The sequence below is a fragment of the Tachypleus tridentatus genome, chromosome 8, assembly GCF_004210375.1.
Source record: "Tachypleus tridentatus isolate NWPU-2018 chromosome 8, ASM421037v1, whole genome shotgun sequence".
In the NCBI taxonomy this organism is placed as follows: domain Eukaryota; kingdom Metazoa; phylum Arthropoda; class Merostomata; order Xiphosura; family Limulidae; genus Tachypleus; species Tachypleus tridentatus.
Window position 1 is genome coordinate 97252283 of NC_134832.1, and position 20434 is coordinate 97272716.

Below are 20434 nucleotides of genomic sequence, written 5' to 3' on the forward strand. Positions count from 1 at the left end.
CATAAAAACTCAGTTCGAGTTCAGGAAGAAGTAAATTTCATTCGTTAGTGTCACCAGTTTTTTTCAATTAACTGGTTACTCTGAGGTAAACCTACAAGTCGAAAAATACTACAGTAAAGCAAAATCAGGCTTCCTGTAATGTTCACCGTGTCTGAAGCAAAGAAAGAGATTGAACACAAGCTTAAGGAAGGATGTGATGCAAAGTGAAACAACCTGTATATTCGATAATTAAACCCATAATTAAAGTTTTTAAGTAACAAATGTATTTAAATATATTCCAGAAGAACTGGATATACTCCTAATAACCTTGTCTCAGACTTGAGAAAATATAAAGAGAATAATAAACATCACATCCTTCCATGGTTTAGGTATCATTCATGTAAATGAGGCCTGATCTTACTATCAACAAAAAACGTTGTACCCTTTGGGCAACACTTGATATGCCGGTAAAAAGGCCACTTTGTTATCTGCAGTACGCTTTATACAAGAGAAATCCTTCTTAGTAGGGAGCATATGTGATGTCCTTGTAGACTAACCCACTCCCGTCAATAATGAGGTTAAGAACTTACCTCTTTCCTTGGCCGACTTTGTGTGCTAAGCACAAAAGATTTCAGGTATGTAGTAATTTGAAAGATATAGTGATAAATATATGACCACTGTTTTAAGAACGATTTGTTCTAGTCCTAACTTTTTTTCAACGCATTATTTGTTTTCTGTCGTTTGAGCTTTTTGTTTTATTTTTATAAACTTAGTGGTTACATGTGCATTATATTTACAAATGTTCACACTTTGGGTTTTACGTTTTACAAAAGTATGATTTTAGAGCAAAGTACTGTTTTCATTTTGTTGATTTTTTCTGCTTTGATATTCGAACTTTCTCATTAGAGATGAAAACATGCATAGCTGAAATATCACAAAGAAAATGTATGGTTTAAACCTTTACAAACAATTACTTGTATTGTTTACAATTTTTGTATTTGACAAAAATAAGCGTTTAATTGCTGTTTACAGTTTTCGATAATATCTAATACATATTATTTTATTTATAATACTTGAATGAACTGATCAAGAAATGATGAAATCATTTATTACATTACCAATACTATTAAACACTTGGTTATTATCCTATACGAACAGAAAAACTGTAATTAGATAATCGTGGTTTTAGACAATGAAATACGTTTTGATTAATTGTAATGAAATAAAAAGTTCCACAAGAGGTTGTCTATTTTCTTCACCAATTGTATCGAAAAGTTGTTTCTAGCATTTTAAGTCTGTAGACATACCACTGTAGCACTGACGAAGAATATTTTACTTTGTTTTTTACTATTAAATTGTGGTTTAGTGCCTTGCTGTTTCGGTGATCTAATGAGCCGTAAGTTCCAAGGTAATACATGAACGCCACATGCACACTTTGGGAACAGAAAACTAGAGCATGTAATAAGAAGTAGATTGAAAACACTTCAGTTATGTTAGTTTCAAGATATATAAACAAGAATAGAAAGTATTTTCCTAGTTTTAAAGGATTTCTAATACTTTTAAACAATTAACTAAAGAACAAATAGTTTCAAATACAAATATGGGTCAAATAAATAAAAGTTTGGGTACAAACTACAAAGCATGGCATAAGTATGATACATCTTAATAGGTTACTATATGTAGAAGGAAATATGGAGTGGTAAAATAAAATACATTATTCGTAAGATTTGCACATGAAATTAAGTAAAACACTAGAATGAAGTTGGTTATTAATTCTATAATGTCCAACGTTTAAAATTACTCCACGCCAACTGCAGCCATTTTTGAAAAGTTAACTGTTTTTAATTACAGCTCACCTCACTGAGCCGTGAAGATAAGATAGTACTAAGTTTGTTTTGAAAATGAATAGCCTCAAATTTAGTTTCCTAAGGAAGGTGTTTAAAGATTTAGTTATATTTGAAAAACTAAATCTGTCTTCTACATCTCAGTTTCTGTCGCCGATCTGTAACTGAACTGATAGGAACTGACTGTACTGACAACTACAATTCTGACCTGTGTTTGCAATTTAATTTTATCACTTAATATGAACTTAAGTTTTCACATCACATTTCATTCTACCAAGATGTGACGATGAATCAAGTGTTATATTTATCTAGAAAACCAAATGACTAGTAAATGCTATTACATGACATATTTTTGTATTTTCACTTATTCTAGGCATGATGATAATATTTTGTTTTAAAGGTTCTGTGAATTTAAAGGATTTTGAGGCTTTGCATTGACCTATTGGATACCATGTTTGAAACACGTTTTCATGTAATAACAATAAAAAACGACCAAATCAATATTAAAATATTACGTCTTAATAAAGGATGTATAGGGCTTTCCGACTGATGTTAATGAAATTTCTTGTTTTTTTACTAAGTAGTGCCAAGATTGTACAGTGCTTGTGTATAACTTACTGATGCTATTCTGTTGTTGTTATATATTGACGTAATATTCGTAACTGCATATATATTGTTTGGTTACAATACATAGAGTGCTTTTACGATTAATAATTTCTGTTCACTGTATTAATGATTCTGAATTCGGATTTTAACCTTACTGTTGTAGTTTTTCATTAAAATAAGACAAGGATGATAATTACTTGCTGCTTTTGGTTTATCGAACACTCTGTGTGTGTGTGTGTATGTGTGTTTTCTTATAGGAAAGCCCCATCGGGCTATCTACTGTGTTTATCGAGTGGAATCGAACCCCTAATTTTAGCGTTGTAAATCCGAAGACATACCGCTGTCCCAGCGGTGGACTTATTGAAGCCCCTTCACATAACAACGAAAGTACTCAGATAATTATGCTTACAGGATTATTTCTTGGTTTAGGCACAATAAACAATCTGTGTTGGTTCCATCTCAGTCATTGAAACCTGGTTTTTAGCTCAAGAAGCCTTTACATTTACCGCTGAGACATGGGGAGGAAGGATGGGGTATAATATTCCCTCCAGTAATCGGTGCTTCCTTCTCAAATTCTAATTTATGTTGCCTGTGTTCAATGGTGTGTCTAGATTGGCATTTATTCTAAGAATACATCGATTTTAAACCATTGTAAAATCCACTATTAACACTAAACCACAGACTACAGAGCAATGGTTATACGAGGAACTGCTTATATAATGACATTACGAGGAGTATATAAAAGGTATTAGCAAGAACATTCAATATACTTACTTTATCATATAACCGTTAGGCTATGCGGAGCTCCATAAGAAAATGCTAATTTTATTTAGTAAAAGAAGATTAACAATGCTAAATTATTATTGGAATTATTCATAATTGTTATCAATAGTGATAAAGAATGTTATCTTATAACATCATATCACGCATTCAGTTTTAACAACTTTCAAAGATAAAAAAAATCTCATTATCCAGATTAATTGATTTAAATCACGATAAAGTAACTGAATACCCCCAAAAAAGACCAAACTTGTGATATGTAAATATGTTTATAGTATAATTTCGTTTATTTTCACCAATGGTAAGATCGAAAATATTATCTATGATTTATAGGCGTAATATGTTATTTGATTCTCCACACCCCGTGTTATGTACTACAGTTTCACGACAGTCTATACTAGGCACAACAGCACAGCTTGGGTCAGTAAATCAACGAAACACGGTAAGGCCTCTTGTAATGATTTGTGTATAATTTATTAAATGATTAGTTAAAATGATTCACACTTTGTAAGTATGAGATACAGTGAGGGAAAGGTTTATTGCATCATTCAATTTTTCTCACTTTTATTTGGAACCGTCGTCTGTTTTGAGGCTCTATTTTAAAGTTTTAAAATCCTATCTGTTATAACGTGTCTATCTGAGTGTCTATCTATCGCCAAAGACTGCACGTTAATTCCTCAGAAAAAAAGTTGTAATTATTTCTGTGAACAAAGAGGACTTTCGACAAGGTTGTATGATAGAATAATTAAATTTAATCATCTATTATGAGTAGTTAGGTGTGCTGTGTGGAGGAGCGGAAGAGAAAGGTAGGAAGAAAGCTTCCACAACAGCTGACGATCGTCTTCTGAAATGCAGGAGCCGACAGCATCGTTGACTGATGTCCACGGATCTTTAAAGAGCAGGGGTCACAGTCACTTATGGTCTGTTCTTAATCAGCCAGTCTCCCTGTAAGACGACAAAAATTCATTATCGTCAACAAGACGAAGAAGATGATGTTCATCTGGGTCAAAGAGTATGTTGACTAGCCTGAAGCAATATGAAACAAAGAGATTTCACACAAACCAAAGTGCCATCAACATTGATCTGATGGAAAGCAATTTGTACGATGCCAATGTGGATTAAAGCTTCATCCACTAATTTAAATGCAGCTGTGAAGCATATGCAGGATGAGGTGATATAGGGATACATCTGTCGCCGGATGTTGGATCCTGCATTTTGTGAAAAGCACTGTTAATGCCGACAAGTACGTAGAGATCCTCGGGTCTCAGTTAAAGCTAAGAATTTGGGATCATTTTGGTGGAGCTGACTAATGCACATTACAGGATAACTCTTGTATGCCACAGGGCTAAATATGTTAGTAATATTCTAGCACTCAAACCACCATGCTGCAAGGTCTCAACCCTATCGAAATTTTTTGGAAGGTAATGGGTAACGAAGTGTGAGGAAAGAAAACCAGAAGCATTTTGATACTACATGTGGTAGATTATGAACAGAATTCACCTCTGCCAACATTCACTCTTTCGTATACTCTATGTCACGAAGATGTCAAGTAGTTATCAAGACCAGAGGGGACACAATCAAATATTAAAACAACACCTAGACCCTGTGACCACTTTTATCAATTACTTCAGTGGCATTATCTCATTATCTTTAGATTAGTGTTTTTGATTCAGAAAGGTTTTCTTATTTGCCAACTATTTGTTGATTATTTGCTGTAATACATTTTTTTCACAGTTAATTTGACAAAGGTATGCATATAGATAAATATATATGTTTGGATGACTGAAATATCGGTCAGCTAACACTAAACAATTTCTATAATCGTTTCAGTAAAATTAGTTCTAAAATTTCCACAATGCCCAATCTCGTAAAACAATCACAGCAACCAAGAAAAGTGTGAAAATTGGGTGATACATTAACTGTTTGCAACGCTGTATGTGTTTTACTAATGACAGCTTGGAAGCATTGCTGAACAACATATGTAAAGTATAATGGGAGTCTGTTGTTCTGTGCAATTTGAGAAACTGGTTATCAGAGTTGATCATTAAGATGATTCATGATAATTGCGTGAATTATAATATAGGTTCGTTAGATCAGTAAAACATTACTTTGATTTAACAGATGAGCACACATACTTTGATCGAGATTTCGTTCACAACAAATAACGATATGAATTACAACCTAACGTTTCCGAGGGTTACACAACAACATCTGAGGCCTGACATGGCCAGGTGGTTAAGGCGTTCGACTCGTAATCTGAGGGTCGCTGGTTTGAATCCCTGTCACACCAAACATGCTCACTCTTTCAGCTATGGGGGCGTTATAATGTGATGGTCAATCCCACTATTCGTTGGTAAAAGAGTAGCCCAAGGGTTGGCGGTGGGTGGTGATTACTAGCAGCCTTTTCCTCTAGTCTTACACTGCTAAATTAAGGACAGATAGCGCAGATAGCCTGGAGCAGTTTTTCGCGAAATTAAAAAAGAAAGAAACAAATAACAACATATGCTCCAAATTTCCAAAATATCGCCACAGGTTCTTTGTAGAATTTCTTTCATTTTATTTTAGTCTAATTTAAATTTGAGATTTTCTTATGAGAAGTGTGACAATAATTTTCTTAAACATTTTAACAGTATGTACAGTGACTTTAAACTGTGTATTAAAACACTGAGAAGAACGTGATCAAAACAAGGTATTCTACACTATAAAGTGACGTGAATATTGAGTATACTTGTTCGTATTTTCGTAAATAAAATTTACCTCTGAATTGTCCTCGTGTCAACCAGAAAAGGGTGACGGTCTGCTCAGAATATTCCACCTAATGGAATTAGGTATGCTTTAAATAAATTGTTTTTCCTTTCATAACTTTAATCCTAATTGGTTCGAAGATCGGCTGGTAGTTTTGTAAGTCATGAATTTTTTTTTACAAGTGGCTGGACCCACTCGATAATATGTAGGATGATCTTGTTCGGTGATAGGGAATGGAACGCGCTAACTATCAGACTGTAGAAAAGTATATGGCATGAATTAACCTTATAACGTCATCCCTGATTATGATAAAATATCGACTTTAGTTGATTTTTGTTTTTCTAAGTGCAAAACCACATAATGAAATATTTTCACTCTGTCCACCGCGGGGAACTGAGTTCCAGATTTTAGCATTGTGAAGTTGTAAGCTTACTTTTGGCCCACTGAGGGACTATTGCTTGTACGTTGTAAGTCTTTGTTTTGTAAATCATTCATGTACTACAGTTAACCCTGAAATTACCAAAATCAATCAGACACCTTATGTTTTCAAGCAAAGTACTCTACACTGTTCATGGTGACTAATGACAAATGTTGTAACTTGTAATTCCACTCGTGACTGATGTATGTATGTTACGTAGAAAATGAGCGATTTCACCATATTGTTATTGTATGCTCTTTAAATTAAATATTGTAACAAGCAGAAACATGAACTACAAGCGGATCCTAAAGTAAACGAAGATAAAAAAGTTGGAATAAGCTTCCATTTCTGAGATAGGCCTCACATTACTTCTGTTATCAACTTCAGCGAAATGTTAATACATTAGCTTATCTTTTGCTACGTACAAGAGAAATTCGGTAAAGATTTATAAATCTCTTTCTGAATTTTCAAGCCTTCGCTTGGGTGTGTTTCAAAGAACGAAGAGAGGGCTATAGGATTTATGTATTTAGTGTATAGAGTTTGGAATATTATGGCTATTAACTCTAACTGAATATTCACCACTAACGGAACAAGACATCGTGCATGATATACGGGCTCAAGACAGAATATTAAGATTCAATCATATGCTACATAAGGATACAAATGATGAGTTCAACTTTTATTAGAAAATATTTTTCTTTTATGTCATTTAATTTTGTAGCCAATTTAAGGTGTTTTTAAGGATAGCTATGTTTTTTATTTCCATTTTGTTAGTTTTCTTAAAATCGTCTCTACATGAATGTTAATGTATTTTAAATAAAGAGTATTGGGAAAAAATACAACGCATAGGATTTTACGATTTGAATGTAAGTCAATAAAGAGAAGTGACCTCTATCAGAACTAGGTTAAACTATTAAAATTACCATTTGGAGTTGTCATTAGAAACAATATCCTTTTATAGTAAGAAAGATATTATTGTTAAACTAAAATATATTACTGAATTATGACGGTTAGTTAAGTGTTTTACACAGTCATTAATGATAAATGTCAGAGTTTTGTCTTTGTTGTTACACGCAAAGCTACAAAATGAGTTATTTGTGCTGTGCCAACCAGGATTATCGAAATCCGGTTTTTAGGGTTACTTGGGAGCAGGAAGGTCTTAAATATTATCACAATTCTTTAACTTTTTATTGGCTCCGGAAAATAGTTTAAATATCGCGATGACGTCACTATTCTTGAATTATTTCATTTTCATTGATACATAAGCTTTCCTACCCTCGGTGGCTCAGCGGTAAAGTTCATAAGTCACACTAAAAATTGGGTTTTCACATTCGCGATGGACAGAGCACAGGTATTGTGCATGTTTGTACTTACAATAAGCAAACACAAAATTATTTTTCATGTACATTACTGATTATTGCTGTATTTCTTATTGAAAAACTTTCTATGATTTCTTATTACTCTGATGTAGTTTTAACATACAGTAACGTCTTCCTTTATGATAATAATTTAGTCATAATACCAGAAATGGGTACTTGGAAATTCAACTTTACGTGTGTGAAAATAAAAAGTGAAATGAGATAAACTGAGTTCCTTTTACTCACACAACTTCACCTATAAACATGCACATTTCCTAACCAACTGAGTAATGCTCAGAGGCACTGAGCATTAGATGGCGATATTTCGTATTTTATTAACAACAACACACACTTAAGCTTGTACATTTTTCTTGTTCAGATAATCTGGGATAATATGACGAAACATAATATATACATTATAATTTTTTGGCATGTATTTGGGTTTGCATTAGATGACGTCAATTTACGTCAGCAACAGGAAGTGGAGCAAGATAGAAGATAGTGCTCTGTAGCACTTTCAAGAGAAGGACTAATACCAAGTGTAGACCAAAAGGAAGTTCGAATTACAGTTTCAAGAGGGGCACTTTTTATGTAACAGCATGAAACTCTTACACTTTCATCTGGATCCGGCATGACCAGGTAGTCGCGGGTTCGAATTCTTTTCACACTAAGCATGCTCGCCCTTTCAGCCGTGGGGGCGTTATAATGTGACGGTCAATTCCACTATTCGTTGGTAAAAGAGTAGCCCAAAATTTGGTGGTGGGTGGTGATGACTAGCTGCCTTCCATCTAGTCTTACACTACTAAATTAGGGACGGCTAGTGTAGATAGCTTTCGTGTAGCCTTGTGCGAAATTCAAAACAAACCAATCCACTTTTATCTTATAAAGATTTACAGGAAAGGGTAATTTTTAACCCTCTTTTGGCTATTTATGTAAAACGCATTACCTCCCTACATTTCTTGAATGTTCTAAGAATGTATTTTAAATTTTGATCACAAGAAACTGTTTCTGTCCTACGAACGATTTAAGACAATTTTGTCGAAATATCTTAACGTGTTGAAACGTTTGTTTGATTCAGCGCAAAGTCACACTGGGATTTTTATTCCGTCCACAGCGGGAAATTGAATCCCGGACCTTATCGTCGTAAGTTCATTATATTGCTGCTGATCCACCATGGAACCGTGTCGAATGACCTATATTTCATTTCGAAGTGATTTTACAGTAGTCACTAACTAAAACATTACTTGATTATGCTCAGGCGTTTGTTCTATCATTTTTGAAAAAAGTTTGTTTACCATGCAACAGAAGAATTCTTCGACACAGACTGCCGCTATCCTTCTTCAGAACGGACGTGGTCCGTGTTGAAATGTGGATCCCAGGGTCCAAGGCTCGTATTTTGGTACATGAAAAGAATTGCGCTCTGTACTTTGGAGCCATGGGTGCGTTATAAGAGTGATAATCAAATCCCTCTATTCAATTAGAACAACTCATTAGCATTATTGATAAACTAAAATATGGATGCTACTTATATTTGTTGTTAGAAGATGACCTAGCGATGGGTGCTGTCACCTAGCTTCTTTCAGTAGTTTATCCGGCTAACATAGGTCCTCGTTGTGAAGATATTGATCTTGTTTTATTTTACCTTAGACACACAGCTACAAGTGATTATATAGAATTTTAATTTTTTAGGTTCCAGTTAATGTTTCGATTGAAAGTGAGAATATGTGATATACATATCGTACATATAGTAAACCTATCTGTTTCTAGTTATAAGAAGGTAATCATTGTTAATATGTTTGATAAAACAATAGAAGTTTAAGAAAAAGTGTGTAAGTATAACATTAACGATATAAACTGTTGGGGGTTCCGGAAACATCAGTGAACTTTACATGAGTATTAACCTCTCGGCAACATGTTATATTGTGAATTAAGTGCAAGTTGTTCCTCGATATTCATTGTATTGGTTTTTATTGTAGATAAATCAATCAGAAGAGTGTAATACAGCAATAAATTTAACGTTGGCTGAAGGAAATGGTTAACGTTTAAAGTAAGTGGGTACTTCATATTCTTGGAAATTAGTTTACGGTTTTCAAAGGAATATATTTGCTGTTTCGATTTATATTTGTATAAATATAAATGCACACAAAAATTCAACTTTGATTATTAATGAAATAAAATTAATCATATATTATGAACAAAAGAACCAATTAATATATTACGAAATTACGTGGTGGCCCGGCATGGCCACTCGTAATCCGAGGGTCTCGGGATCGAATCCCCGTCATACCAAACATGCTCGCCCTTTCAGCCATGATGCGTTATAATATGACGATCAATCCCACTATTCGTCGAGAAAAGAGTAGCCCAAGAGTTAGCGGTGGGTGGTGATGACTAGCTGCCTTCCCTCTAGTCTTACACTGCTAAATTAGGGACGGCTAGCGCAAACAGCCCTCGAGTAGCTTTGCGCGAAATTCAAAAAACAAACATTTTTTTTTCGTAAATTCATTGTCTCCCGATAGGTCAACGATAAGTGTATGAAATTACAAAGTTAAAATATCCGTGGCTCAATTTCCCATGGAGGACATAGTGCAGATAATCCAGTGTACGGTTTTGCACGAAAAAAAAAAAAAATGTTATAAAACAATATAAAGCTATAAACATTATGTATTTAGCGTAAGTATTCCCCAAGTAGCTTTGCGCGAAGTCCAAATAATTACATATATATTTACATGTAACTCTGCACTTGTACAGGTTGCAACATCATCAAAATTCTTAGAGATCACACTTTACTGAAAATTAAACTGGATACCACACACTAATAGCATGAAAACAGAATGTGGAAGAGAACGAGTTTCGTTAGAAGTTTGACTCGTAACAAACAAAGAGATTCACCATAAAACATATTAATGATTTGCAGAACATAATAAGACCAGTGGTGGAATATGAATAAATGTATCAACAAATTCAGTATTTTTATACACCTATTTAAACATGCCATCACTTTCTGGCAGATTCTTGGACAGTTCGCTTTAAAATCATAAGAAAAAGTTACATAATACATGGTGAACCAAGCTCTTATACTTCTCTCTTCTAAAGATCATAAATAAGAACATTACAGAACAAAAAGTGTTAGGCTAGCTGAATGTATTCATGGTATATCTGCTCTTATGTGATTTACTCCAACGTTTTCAACCTGATAATTTTCTTTTTGTTATCTACTGATATTTCAGTTTACTAAGTTTGCTAAGTGCTATATAAAACTGCTATCCTTTAATTCACTTTATTTTCTCCATTTATCAACAGAAACTACTTTTAAAATAATTTTCTGTGTTTAACATTTTGCAGTTGTTTGGCTAATAATTTATTTATTGCTTGTTGTCATTTGTGTTTTCTCGATTAAAATATTCGCTACTTTATTTTTCATACTGTTGAATGAAATGTATTAGAAGACGTACCATCACCTATCTTAAGTAAAATACTTCTGGAACTGTAAAAACCTAGTAGTTAGTGTATCGACTGTGGATCTTAGGTTCCATGATTGCTGTCACCCCTCCCCCACAGGAAGCTCTGGTGGATGCGTTATACATATGACAGCCAAATCCTCCCTCCCCTACAGGAAGCTCTGGTGGATGCGTTATACATATGACAGCAAAATCCTCCCTCCCCTACAGGAAGCTGTGGTGGATGCATTATACATGTGACAGCCAAATCCTCCCTCCCCTACAGGAAGCTGTGGTGGATACGTTATACATATGACAGCCAAATCTCCCCTTCCCCACATGAAGTTCTGGTGGATGCGTTATACATATGACAGCCAAATCTTCCCTCCCCCACAAGAAGTTCTGGTGGATGCGTTATACATATGACAGCCAAATCTTTTTGTTCTGCCTGAGGAAATAGCTAAGCGTTGACAGTGGGTGTTGTTGACGAACAGCCTTCCCTCTAGCCAATCACTTTAAAATGAGCACAGCTGGCCCCGAGTAGCTGTACAGGAAATGAAAAGAAATTAAATTATTTCGGTGCATCTGAGGCCACGTTTTTGTTATTTATAAATATTCTGGTATGGCAGATACACGTGTTGTCGGAGACCAGCTGATATTTAGTCTCTAGCTCTAATTTTCTCTACCAAATTCATATCATAATCACAGAACTACAAGGTTTATAAAATGAGAACTACAGCTAGTAGGAAAACTATACAAACTCAAAGATTTTAACAGGATGAAAGCGGTTAAAGGTCGATCTTAAGACAAAGAAATACATCAAGATACTATAGCCCCAAGCAATAAACAAAAAACTATTTGATGGAAACTGGTACAACGAAATCCGACACAGCTTTCAGGTTCGTTTCTCAGTTGGTTATGGTGTGGCTTGGTAACCAATTAAAATTGAAAGGTTAGGAAAGTGGTAGGGTTCACTGACCCAAAACAAATCGCTCTTCGGATGAAAAAGTACGAATCTTAGCTTGTGCACGAGATTTATGTATTTGCTGTTTTAACAAATTGGCTACCGAGCCTATTTTACCGATACTTTCCAGGGTCCCACTATTTATTTTACAATTATTTTTTTTAGTAAGATCGTATATGTAGCTGTTGTGTCCCAGCCAATAAGTGGTCCTTTAAAAAGAAAGTAGAGCACGACTCACCGGTGGGCCGTGTGGGGCTTACTGGATGACTATCACGACTCACCGGTGGATCGTGTGGGAGCCGACGTGTTAATATCTAAACAAGTGTGTAAAACAAGGTTTAGAAATTATATTTAACACTAGTCATTTGCCCTAAGGTCGTGTGGTGTGTTGATTCCGAGATATGTGTTATCACTTCTTATTTATTTCTTAATTCAGGAAAACGCAAGAGGATTTAGTAAACTTCCCGGAACTGGAAAGGTTTGAAATCCTTACTTGTTATACGAGCTCATAAGACTGTTTAAGTAATCAAGGACTCCTGAAGAATCCGGCTCAGTGGTGACATTGCATAAAGTGTAATTAAACGGATAAATAGTGTGAACAAAATCCGGGATATATGCTCAGGATATTTTGTAAAATAAAGTGTAGAATATAAAACTCATTGTTTTCAAGTGTTGATTCAGGTGCAATTATCTAGAATATGTTTGTGAAATTATAACAGAGTTTCGTCTATACACCAACGAATTCTTTATAGACTAACGTTTATTTGCAGCCCAACGAATGTAATTTGGCATAAGATACTGTTTCTGTCAAACTGAGGTTGTTTCATTTAACAGTTTTGTCTCTTTGTCCTTATTATAAGTTTCATGAAGTTTGTACCGCTTAGTAGCCTCCCAGTGACACAGCGGTACGTCTGCGGACTTCAAACGTTAGAAACCGGGTTTCAATACTTGTGTTGGGCAGAGCAGCCTTGTGTGGTTTTTGTGCTTAGCTTAAGAACAACAACAAAAACAAAACATTAAGCTTACAAAACAAAGTTTCGCCTGTTACCACAATATACAGGCTTGAATAAAACGGATTAAACTAATAGACAGATAATTACGTAAATAAAAATAGTGAATAAATATTTTCTGTCCACTGCATGAGATTTGAAAACATTTTAAGTTTAAAAGAAATGATTAAACCAGCGATATATACGTTACATACGTCATTAAATATTAAATACGTCATTAATAGTTGTTGTTCTGTTTTACAAAATCTTAAGTTTTAAAACCCAAGAAATCAAACTTGAACAACCTTCAGTTAGAACACTAAGAACATACAGGCTTACCATTATAATAGTACTAATATATTAATATCATACAAAGAATAGTATATTAACACCATATAAAGACTAGTATATTGACATCATACAAAGACAATGAAACGCGCGATTTCTAATGAACAGTTTTTACAGCATTAATAAACACGGCTATTAAACTTGGTATATAACACCTTCGTTTAGTGTGGCATGCATACCATAATGTTTGGTATAGAACATCTTCGGTTAGTGTGGCATGCATACCGTAATGTTTGGTATAGAACACCTTCGGTTAGTGTGGCATGCATACCGTAATGTTTGGTATAGAACACCTTCGGTTTGTGTGGCATGCATACAATAATATTTGGTACAGAACACCTTTGGTTTGTGTGGCATGCATACCATAATGTTTGGTATAAAACACTTTCAATTTGTGTGGCATGCATACTATAATGTTTGGCATAGAACACTTTCGGTTAGTGTGGCATGCATATCATAATGTTTAGTATAGAACACCTTCGGTTAGTGTGGCATGCATATCATAATGTTTAATGTTAGACAGTACACTTGCTTTTGTTTTTTGGAAAATTTTCAATCTAATATGAGTTATAAATGCGATTTTTAACTTGAACTGTATCTCACGTGCATGTAGCAAGGTCAGAGACCCCTATGATTCAGGTATAAGCTATCCTTAACTTTTTAACTTTGATCCATGTAATAAGGGAATGTATACAGCCAGTAGCAACCGTCCTACAAGACTTTGTTAGATTCAGTCAACCGAACAATTGGATTACCTGTCACTTTTTATAGATAGTACATGATCAACTGTAATCGCGTTCAGCAGCATTACGTCAAAAACCATTCGATTCGCAGCCCGACATCCGAATTGTCCAAATTCAGGTAGAATTTACAAAATAATTATGCTTATTTCATTTCTGTTCTCTCCCATATGCGTAAACTAAATGTATCAAGGTAAGATATATATTTCTTCAAATATTAACTTAGCAAACTTAGTAAACTGGTTAATGCTATAACAATGTGCAATAATGTCTTTATGACAGTAATGGACTTTTGTTTTAGATCTTAGGAAGAAATATAAGCAGAGATATTAAAGTTTCTAAGAACTCATGTTTTCAGACAAATACAGTAAATGTATGTTCGTGTAAATTGTTTTAGGTATGTTTAACTTAATTAGTTGTTTTTATAAACATTAACATTGTTCATTGAAGCGTGAAGAGCCAGAAAAGCTCCTTCAAATACACCATAACACAACTTCCTGTATATGTGCAAAAATTCAATAACATTCTTAGCCTTTAGTGGTCCTAAAACTACAGTTGACGATAACTAAAGACATCTGTACCCTTTCTTTAGTTTTTTAAGTCAAACACAACGAAGCTTTTAAGAAACAGTTGTCCTGTTAAGAGCAAGCCATTGAAAACTTAATTATAAATCTCCTACTTAAATCATTATACAAAAATTCTACCAGAAGGCGCCATCGGCTGAAAATTTACCGACAGAAATATCAGATTTCTACGCATTGCAAAATTTTCTTCTTCCATTAGTTTTGCTGCGTCGCTTAGTGGCCTGGCATGGCCAAGCGCGTAAGGCGCGCGACTCGTAATCTGAGGGTCGCGGGTTGGCGCCCGCGTCGCGCTAAAGATGCTCGCCCTCCCAGCCGTGGGGGCGTTATAATGTGACGGTCAATCCCACTTTTCGTTGGTAAAAGAGTAGCCCAAGAGTTGGCGGTGGGTGGTGATGACTAGCTGCCTTCCCTCTAGTCTTACACTTTTAAATTAGGGACGGCTAGCACAGATAGCCCTCGAGTAGCTTTGTGCGAAGTTCTAAAACAAACAAACAAACAAACAAACAAACAAACAAACAAACAAATAAAAAGCGTCGCTTAGTAGCAATACAAAATTTAATTTTGTAATTAAAATCTTTAGGGCAAAACATTTCACGTCCACTCTCGGTCTTAAAAAGAGGTAAACATTTATAATATTTTAATTCTGTGTGATTTCTAAGGCGGTGTGAAAATTTTCGTTGTTACGTATGTTCATTAATTATTCTGTACTCGTTTAAGAGGAGTATAGTTTTTTTGTGACAGTTCATCTATGTAGCAGTTAAATATGCCAATAAATCATGACGTAAAACAAGAAATTAACCGTTTTCCTACACACATTTCTAACCAAGGAAAAAACGAATGAATGCTTTGTAATGTAAACTTTAGCACCAATGAGTATAGCATGAGACAGGGAAAAGTGACGTACTGCTCAGGTGAATGATTATTGACGTCATTCTAAAGAAACAAAAGTAACATCCGGTTTGTATGTTTTGATCTGCTATCATCAGCAGTGCCCATAATTATACTATTTTAAAGTAAATAGCACTTTTATAGAGTATTTGCGAATGCTCATATTATGATAAATGCATTTAAACTCATTGTTTTCTCGGGAAAGTTGGTTTTGATTATCTCTTTTTGTAAATGTACTTCATTGTGTTCAGAGGTGATTAAAACAGACAATATTGTTTCAAAAAGGATTGAAAGTTTAACATCTTTTTCACTTTTATTTATATTAGAATTGACAAATCAAGTTATATATTGATGTTTTTAATGCCTCAGTTTTGTACAAACATTATTTTCGTAAAAGAAAGCCATTTTTGTCAAGGTGTATAGAAGTTGCAAAGGTTTCCATTTCACAGAAGAAAACTGTTGGTCGGTTATACGTTACAGTACACGATCCAGACAGCTCTTTCTGGGCCAAACTGTCTAAATTATTCTCGGAACACATTTTCTAGAATAGAATAATTGCTTGTGAAGTTAAATGTAATTACAGTCTCTTGCAGTATAACAGGGTTTTGTATAACAAATATTGGGAAGACAGTCTGTAAACCTCAACATGAGTCAGCAACACTAAAGGCAGAACGACTTCCTGCATTACATGTTAGCTAAACGCAAGCTAGTGTGATGACGTCTGCAGACACGGGCAGTTGAAACTTGGTAAAGGAAGTCTGTATACATGTGTATTGAACTTGGTAATGGGCAGCCTGTATATCCGTGTAATAAACCTGACACTGGGTAGTCTGAAAACACGTGCATTAAACCCAACAGTAGGTAATCTGTAAATACGTGTATTAAGTCTTAATATGAGTAGTCTGTAAACACGCGTATTAAACCCAACAGTAGGCAGTGTGTAAATACCTTTACTAAACCCAACGTAGGTAGTCTGTAAACACGTTTATTGAATCTGACAATGCTTAATCTGTAATTACACGTATTAAAACCGATAGTAGGTAGTCTGTAATCAAGTGTATTAAACCCAACAGTAGGTTATCTGTGAACATGTGTATTAAGCCTGAAAAGGGGTATTCTGTAAAAATGTATATTAAATCCAACAGTAGGTAATCTGTAAACATGTGTATTAAACCCAACAATAGGTAATCTGTAAACAAATGTATTAAACCCATCAGTAATAATATGTAGACACGTGTATTAAATCCAACAGTAGGTAATCTGTAAACACGTATATTGAACCTGGCAATGCTTAATTTGTAAACACGTGCATTACCTGACGATGGGTATTCTGTAAACACGTATTAAATTTTAAACCCAACAATAGGTAATCTGTAAACACATGTATTAAACCCGACAATGGGTATTTTGTAAACACGTGTATTAAACCTAACAATCAGTAGTCTGTAAACATATGTTTTGAATCTGAATATAAGCAATCTGTATACACTGTCGATTTCAGTAGGTTAATCATTTCATGACAACTAGGAACCACGGACTGCCATTCAATAATGTCCAAAAGTCACTAATTGCACTTCTGTATCAGTTTTTTTATTAATGCGCTCCTTTTTAAAATAATTTCAAACATGACTGTAATGACTAAACGATATAACTGGAACTGATGTTTACACTCTTTTAGAGTGTGAAAAAACATTATTAGTCAATTTACTAGTTGGCTGTGGATTTCACAGCTGGTGAACCGGATTCAAATCTGTTCGATATCGTAGAATATTTATTATAACTTTTTATAATACACGCATATCTTCAGGTATGAACTGTGGATGGTAGGGTTTCCTGACTAGCTTCCTTCCTTACGGCGGCAAATAATAAATACGGAATACGAATTTGAAGAGAAGAAATAGTAAGTTTGAAAAGTTTAATGGACTGCATCTGCCTGTTGAGTGAAAACAGTACAGAAGTCGAAACGTCGTCCTCTTTTCACTCAACTGGCAGAAACTTCTCAAACCCACCTACTTGTAACTTTTCCTACACATAGCGGGCTTGATTATATTGCCTTTATATGAGTTTAAAAAATATGTTTAGATATTTCCATAGTGAGTATAAAACAACTAGAAAAAACAATAAACTGTTAAATGCTTACGTTGTTTTCGGTGTATAGTTACAACACATATTCACCCATGTATATGTGAAAATACAACATAACATTTTAAACAGTTATGAATGAATGAAGTCATGTGCAAAATCAGTAATTCAACGACATCAAATGCACAGTATCTTTATTTTCAGAGGAAAGACATATAAGGCCATCTGCTGTCTTCATACGGGAATCTAACTCCGGATTTTAGTGTTATTAAGTTACCGCTGTCTCATCACTGGACCAATTATACGTTTGTTTGTTTTTGGTTTTTCGAATTTCGCGCAAAGCTACTCAAGGGCTATCTGCGCTAGCTGTCCCTAATTTAGCAGTGTAAGACTAGAGGGAATGCAGCTAATCATCACCACCCACCGCCAACTCTTGGGCTACTCTTTTACCAACGAATAGTGGGATTGACAGTCACATTACAACGCTCCCACGGCTGGGAGGGCGAGTATGTTTGGTGCGACCGGGATTCGAACCCGTGACCATTGTACGATTTAAGGAGTATCATAACACCCAATACATATGCATACAATTTCTGATTTTTATGTATTTCTAAACATAAGAATTAAATAATTCAAAGTTAACAAATATGACAACAACGTTTATATACAGCTTGGTTTTAAATTTTTTGTTGAGTTTATTTCCAGGAGAATTACGGAAAGTAAGGAAGCTTAGAATTCCTAAAGGTGATAAAATATGAATATACGTGTAGCATTAAGATGGCTTCTCTATGAGTCTCTAACATGTGTTTGAAATATTTATTTAACGTTTTTGTTTGTTTTGGAATTTCGCACAAAGCTACTCGAGGGCTATCAGTGCTAGCCGTCCCTAATTTAGCAGTGTAAGACTAGAGGGAAGGCAGCTAGTCATCACCACCCACCGCCAACTCTTGGGCTACTCTTTTACCAACGAATAGTGGGATTGACCGTCACATTATACACCCCCACGGCTGGGAGGGCGAGCATGTTTAGCGCGACGCAGGCGCGAACCCGCGACCCTCGGATTACGAGTCGCACGCCTTACGCGCTTGGCCATGCCACGCAAGTAGTGTAAGACAAGAGGGAAGGCAGCTAGCTATCACCACCTACCGCCAACTCTTGGGCTATTCTTTTACCAACGAATAGAGGAATTGACCGTGACATTATAACGCCCCAACGGCTGAAAGGGCGAGCATATTTGATGTTACGGGGATTCGAACCCGCGACCCTCAGATTACGAGTCGAGTACCTTAACCACCTGGCCATACTGGGCGGTCCTCCGAACTTAATTCACTGAAGTTAAACGGCTTATAATCTTCGAAATATATAAACGTTTCTGGTCAAACATTTTCACGATGAATAAACATTTATCACAGTTATAGCTTCTGAGCTCTATAGTATACTAACTGTAGCAAACCGACAATATTATTTTCACTCTTGGTGATTGATTTATAAGCTTTTAGGGTGAGGTTCTCGGAAATTCAGTTGGCAAAAATATTAGAAGATACACTGGTTCATTCATAAAACATATACTGTTCGTTCTTACACTGGGGAATAGGAGGAAGTTTCGTAATACGTATTAATAATCTAGTTTATATACATTTCTAAATACATATTTAACTAAAACAAATATGTGTTGTGTGTGTGTGTTTTTCGTATAGCAAAGCCACAAAGGGCTATCTGCTCAGCCCACCGAGGAGAATCGAACCCCTGATTTTAGCGTTGTAAACCCGGAGATATACTGCTGTACTAGCGGGGGGCCTAAAACAAATATTGATATTAAAATGGCTATAAATTAGTAAGTCCGTTTTATACTTAAAATCTTATTTTATGATTATCAAAATTTTAAACCAGTGTCAGTTATTTCATACCCAAGGTTATTTAAAAAATAACGTCCGGTTCATTCAGACAAAAAAGCATAAGTTATAATAATCAGATAAAAAAGAAATGACACACTAAACCTGTTAAAAACATCTATTGCAGTTTTATTGGCCCGGCATGGCCAGGTGGGTTAAGGCGTGCGACTTCTTATCCGAGGGTCGTGGGTTCGCATTCCCGTCGCACCAAACATGCTCGCCTTTTCAGCCGTGGGGGTGTTATAATGTGACGGTCAATCCCACTATTCGTTAGTAAAAGAGTAGCCCCAGAGTTGGCGGTGAGTGCTGATTGTTAGCTGCTTTCCTTTTTGTCTTACGTTGCTAAATTAGGGAAGGCTGGCGCAGATAACCCTCGTATAGCTTTGTGCGAAATTCAAAGCAAACTACAAACCAACCCTTTGTTATATAATTACAATAATATTCAATCTCAGTGTTTGTGTCACAAACTCCTCCTAAACCGCTGATCACACCGAGTTCTAGGTGGTACGAAACGAATCGTCTCAGTCTCGAGGTTTTCAAGGTAACATTTTTCACCGCACCCACTGAGAAAGCCAGAGATTCTGAGAAAATAAAACAATTCTTCTCCTTAAATACTTGCCTCACTAACTTCTGAATGACGCGAAACGAACCGTTTGCACAAAAATAGAACTTTTAAGTTTACATATGTTTTTAAGTAACCTGGGTATTTCGCGAAAATAATTTTATGCGAAAGCGGATCCCAAATTTGCCGTTGATTTGCATTATAGCACGTAAATA

The 20434-nt window shown here is 35.2% G+C and overlaps 1 protein-coding gene and 1 long non-coding RNA gene across 2 annotated transcripts in view; one reads left to right on the plus strand and one right to left on the minus strand.

Moving 5' to 3' along the window:
* On the plus strand, positions 1–12789 carry LOC143223011 (uncharacterized). Its single transcript, XR_013012612.1, has 2 exons — positions 1–614; positions 12571–12789. It is a non-coding gene; the product is annotated as an uncharacterized LOC143223011 (long non-coding RNA).
* LOC143223010 (uncharacterized) overlaps positions 3729–20434 on the minus strand; it is a 26470-nt gene continuing 9764 nt past the window's right edge. Inside the window, exon 2 of the transcript XR_013012611.1 lies at positions 3729–4154. The gene's annotated coding sequence lies outside the window, so the exon portion shown is untranslated. The remainder of the gene's footprint in view (positions 4155–20434) is intronic.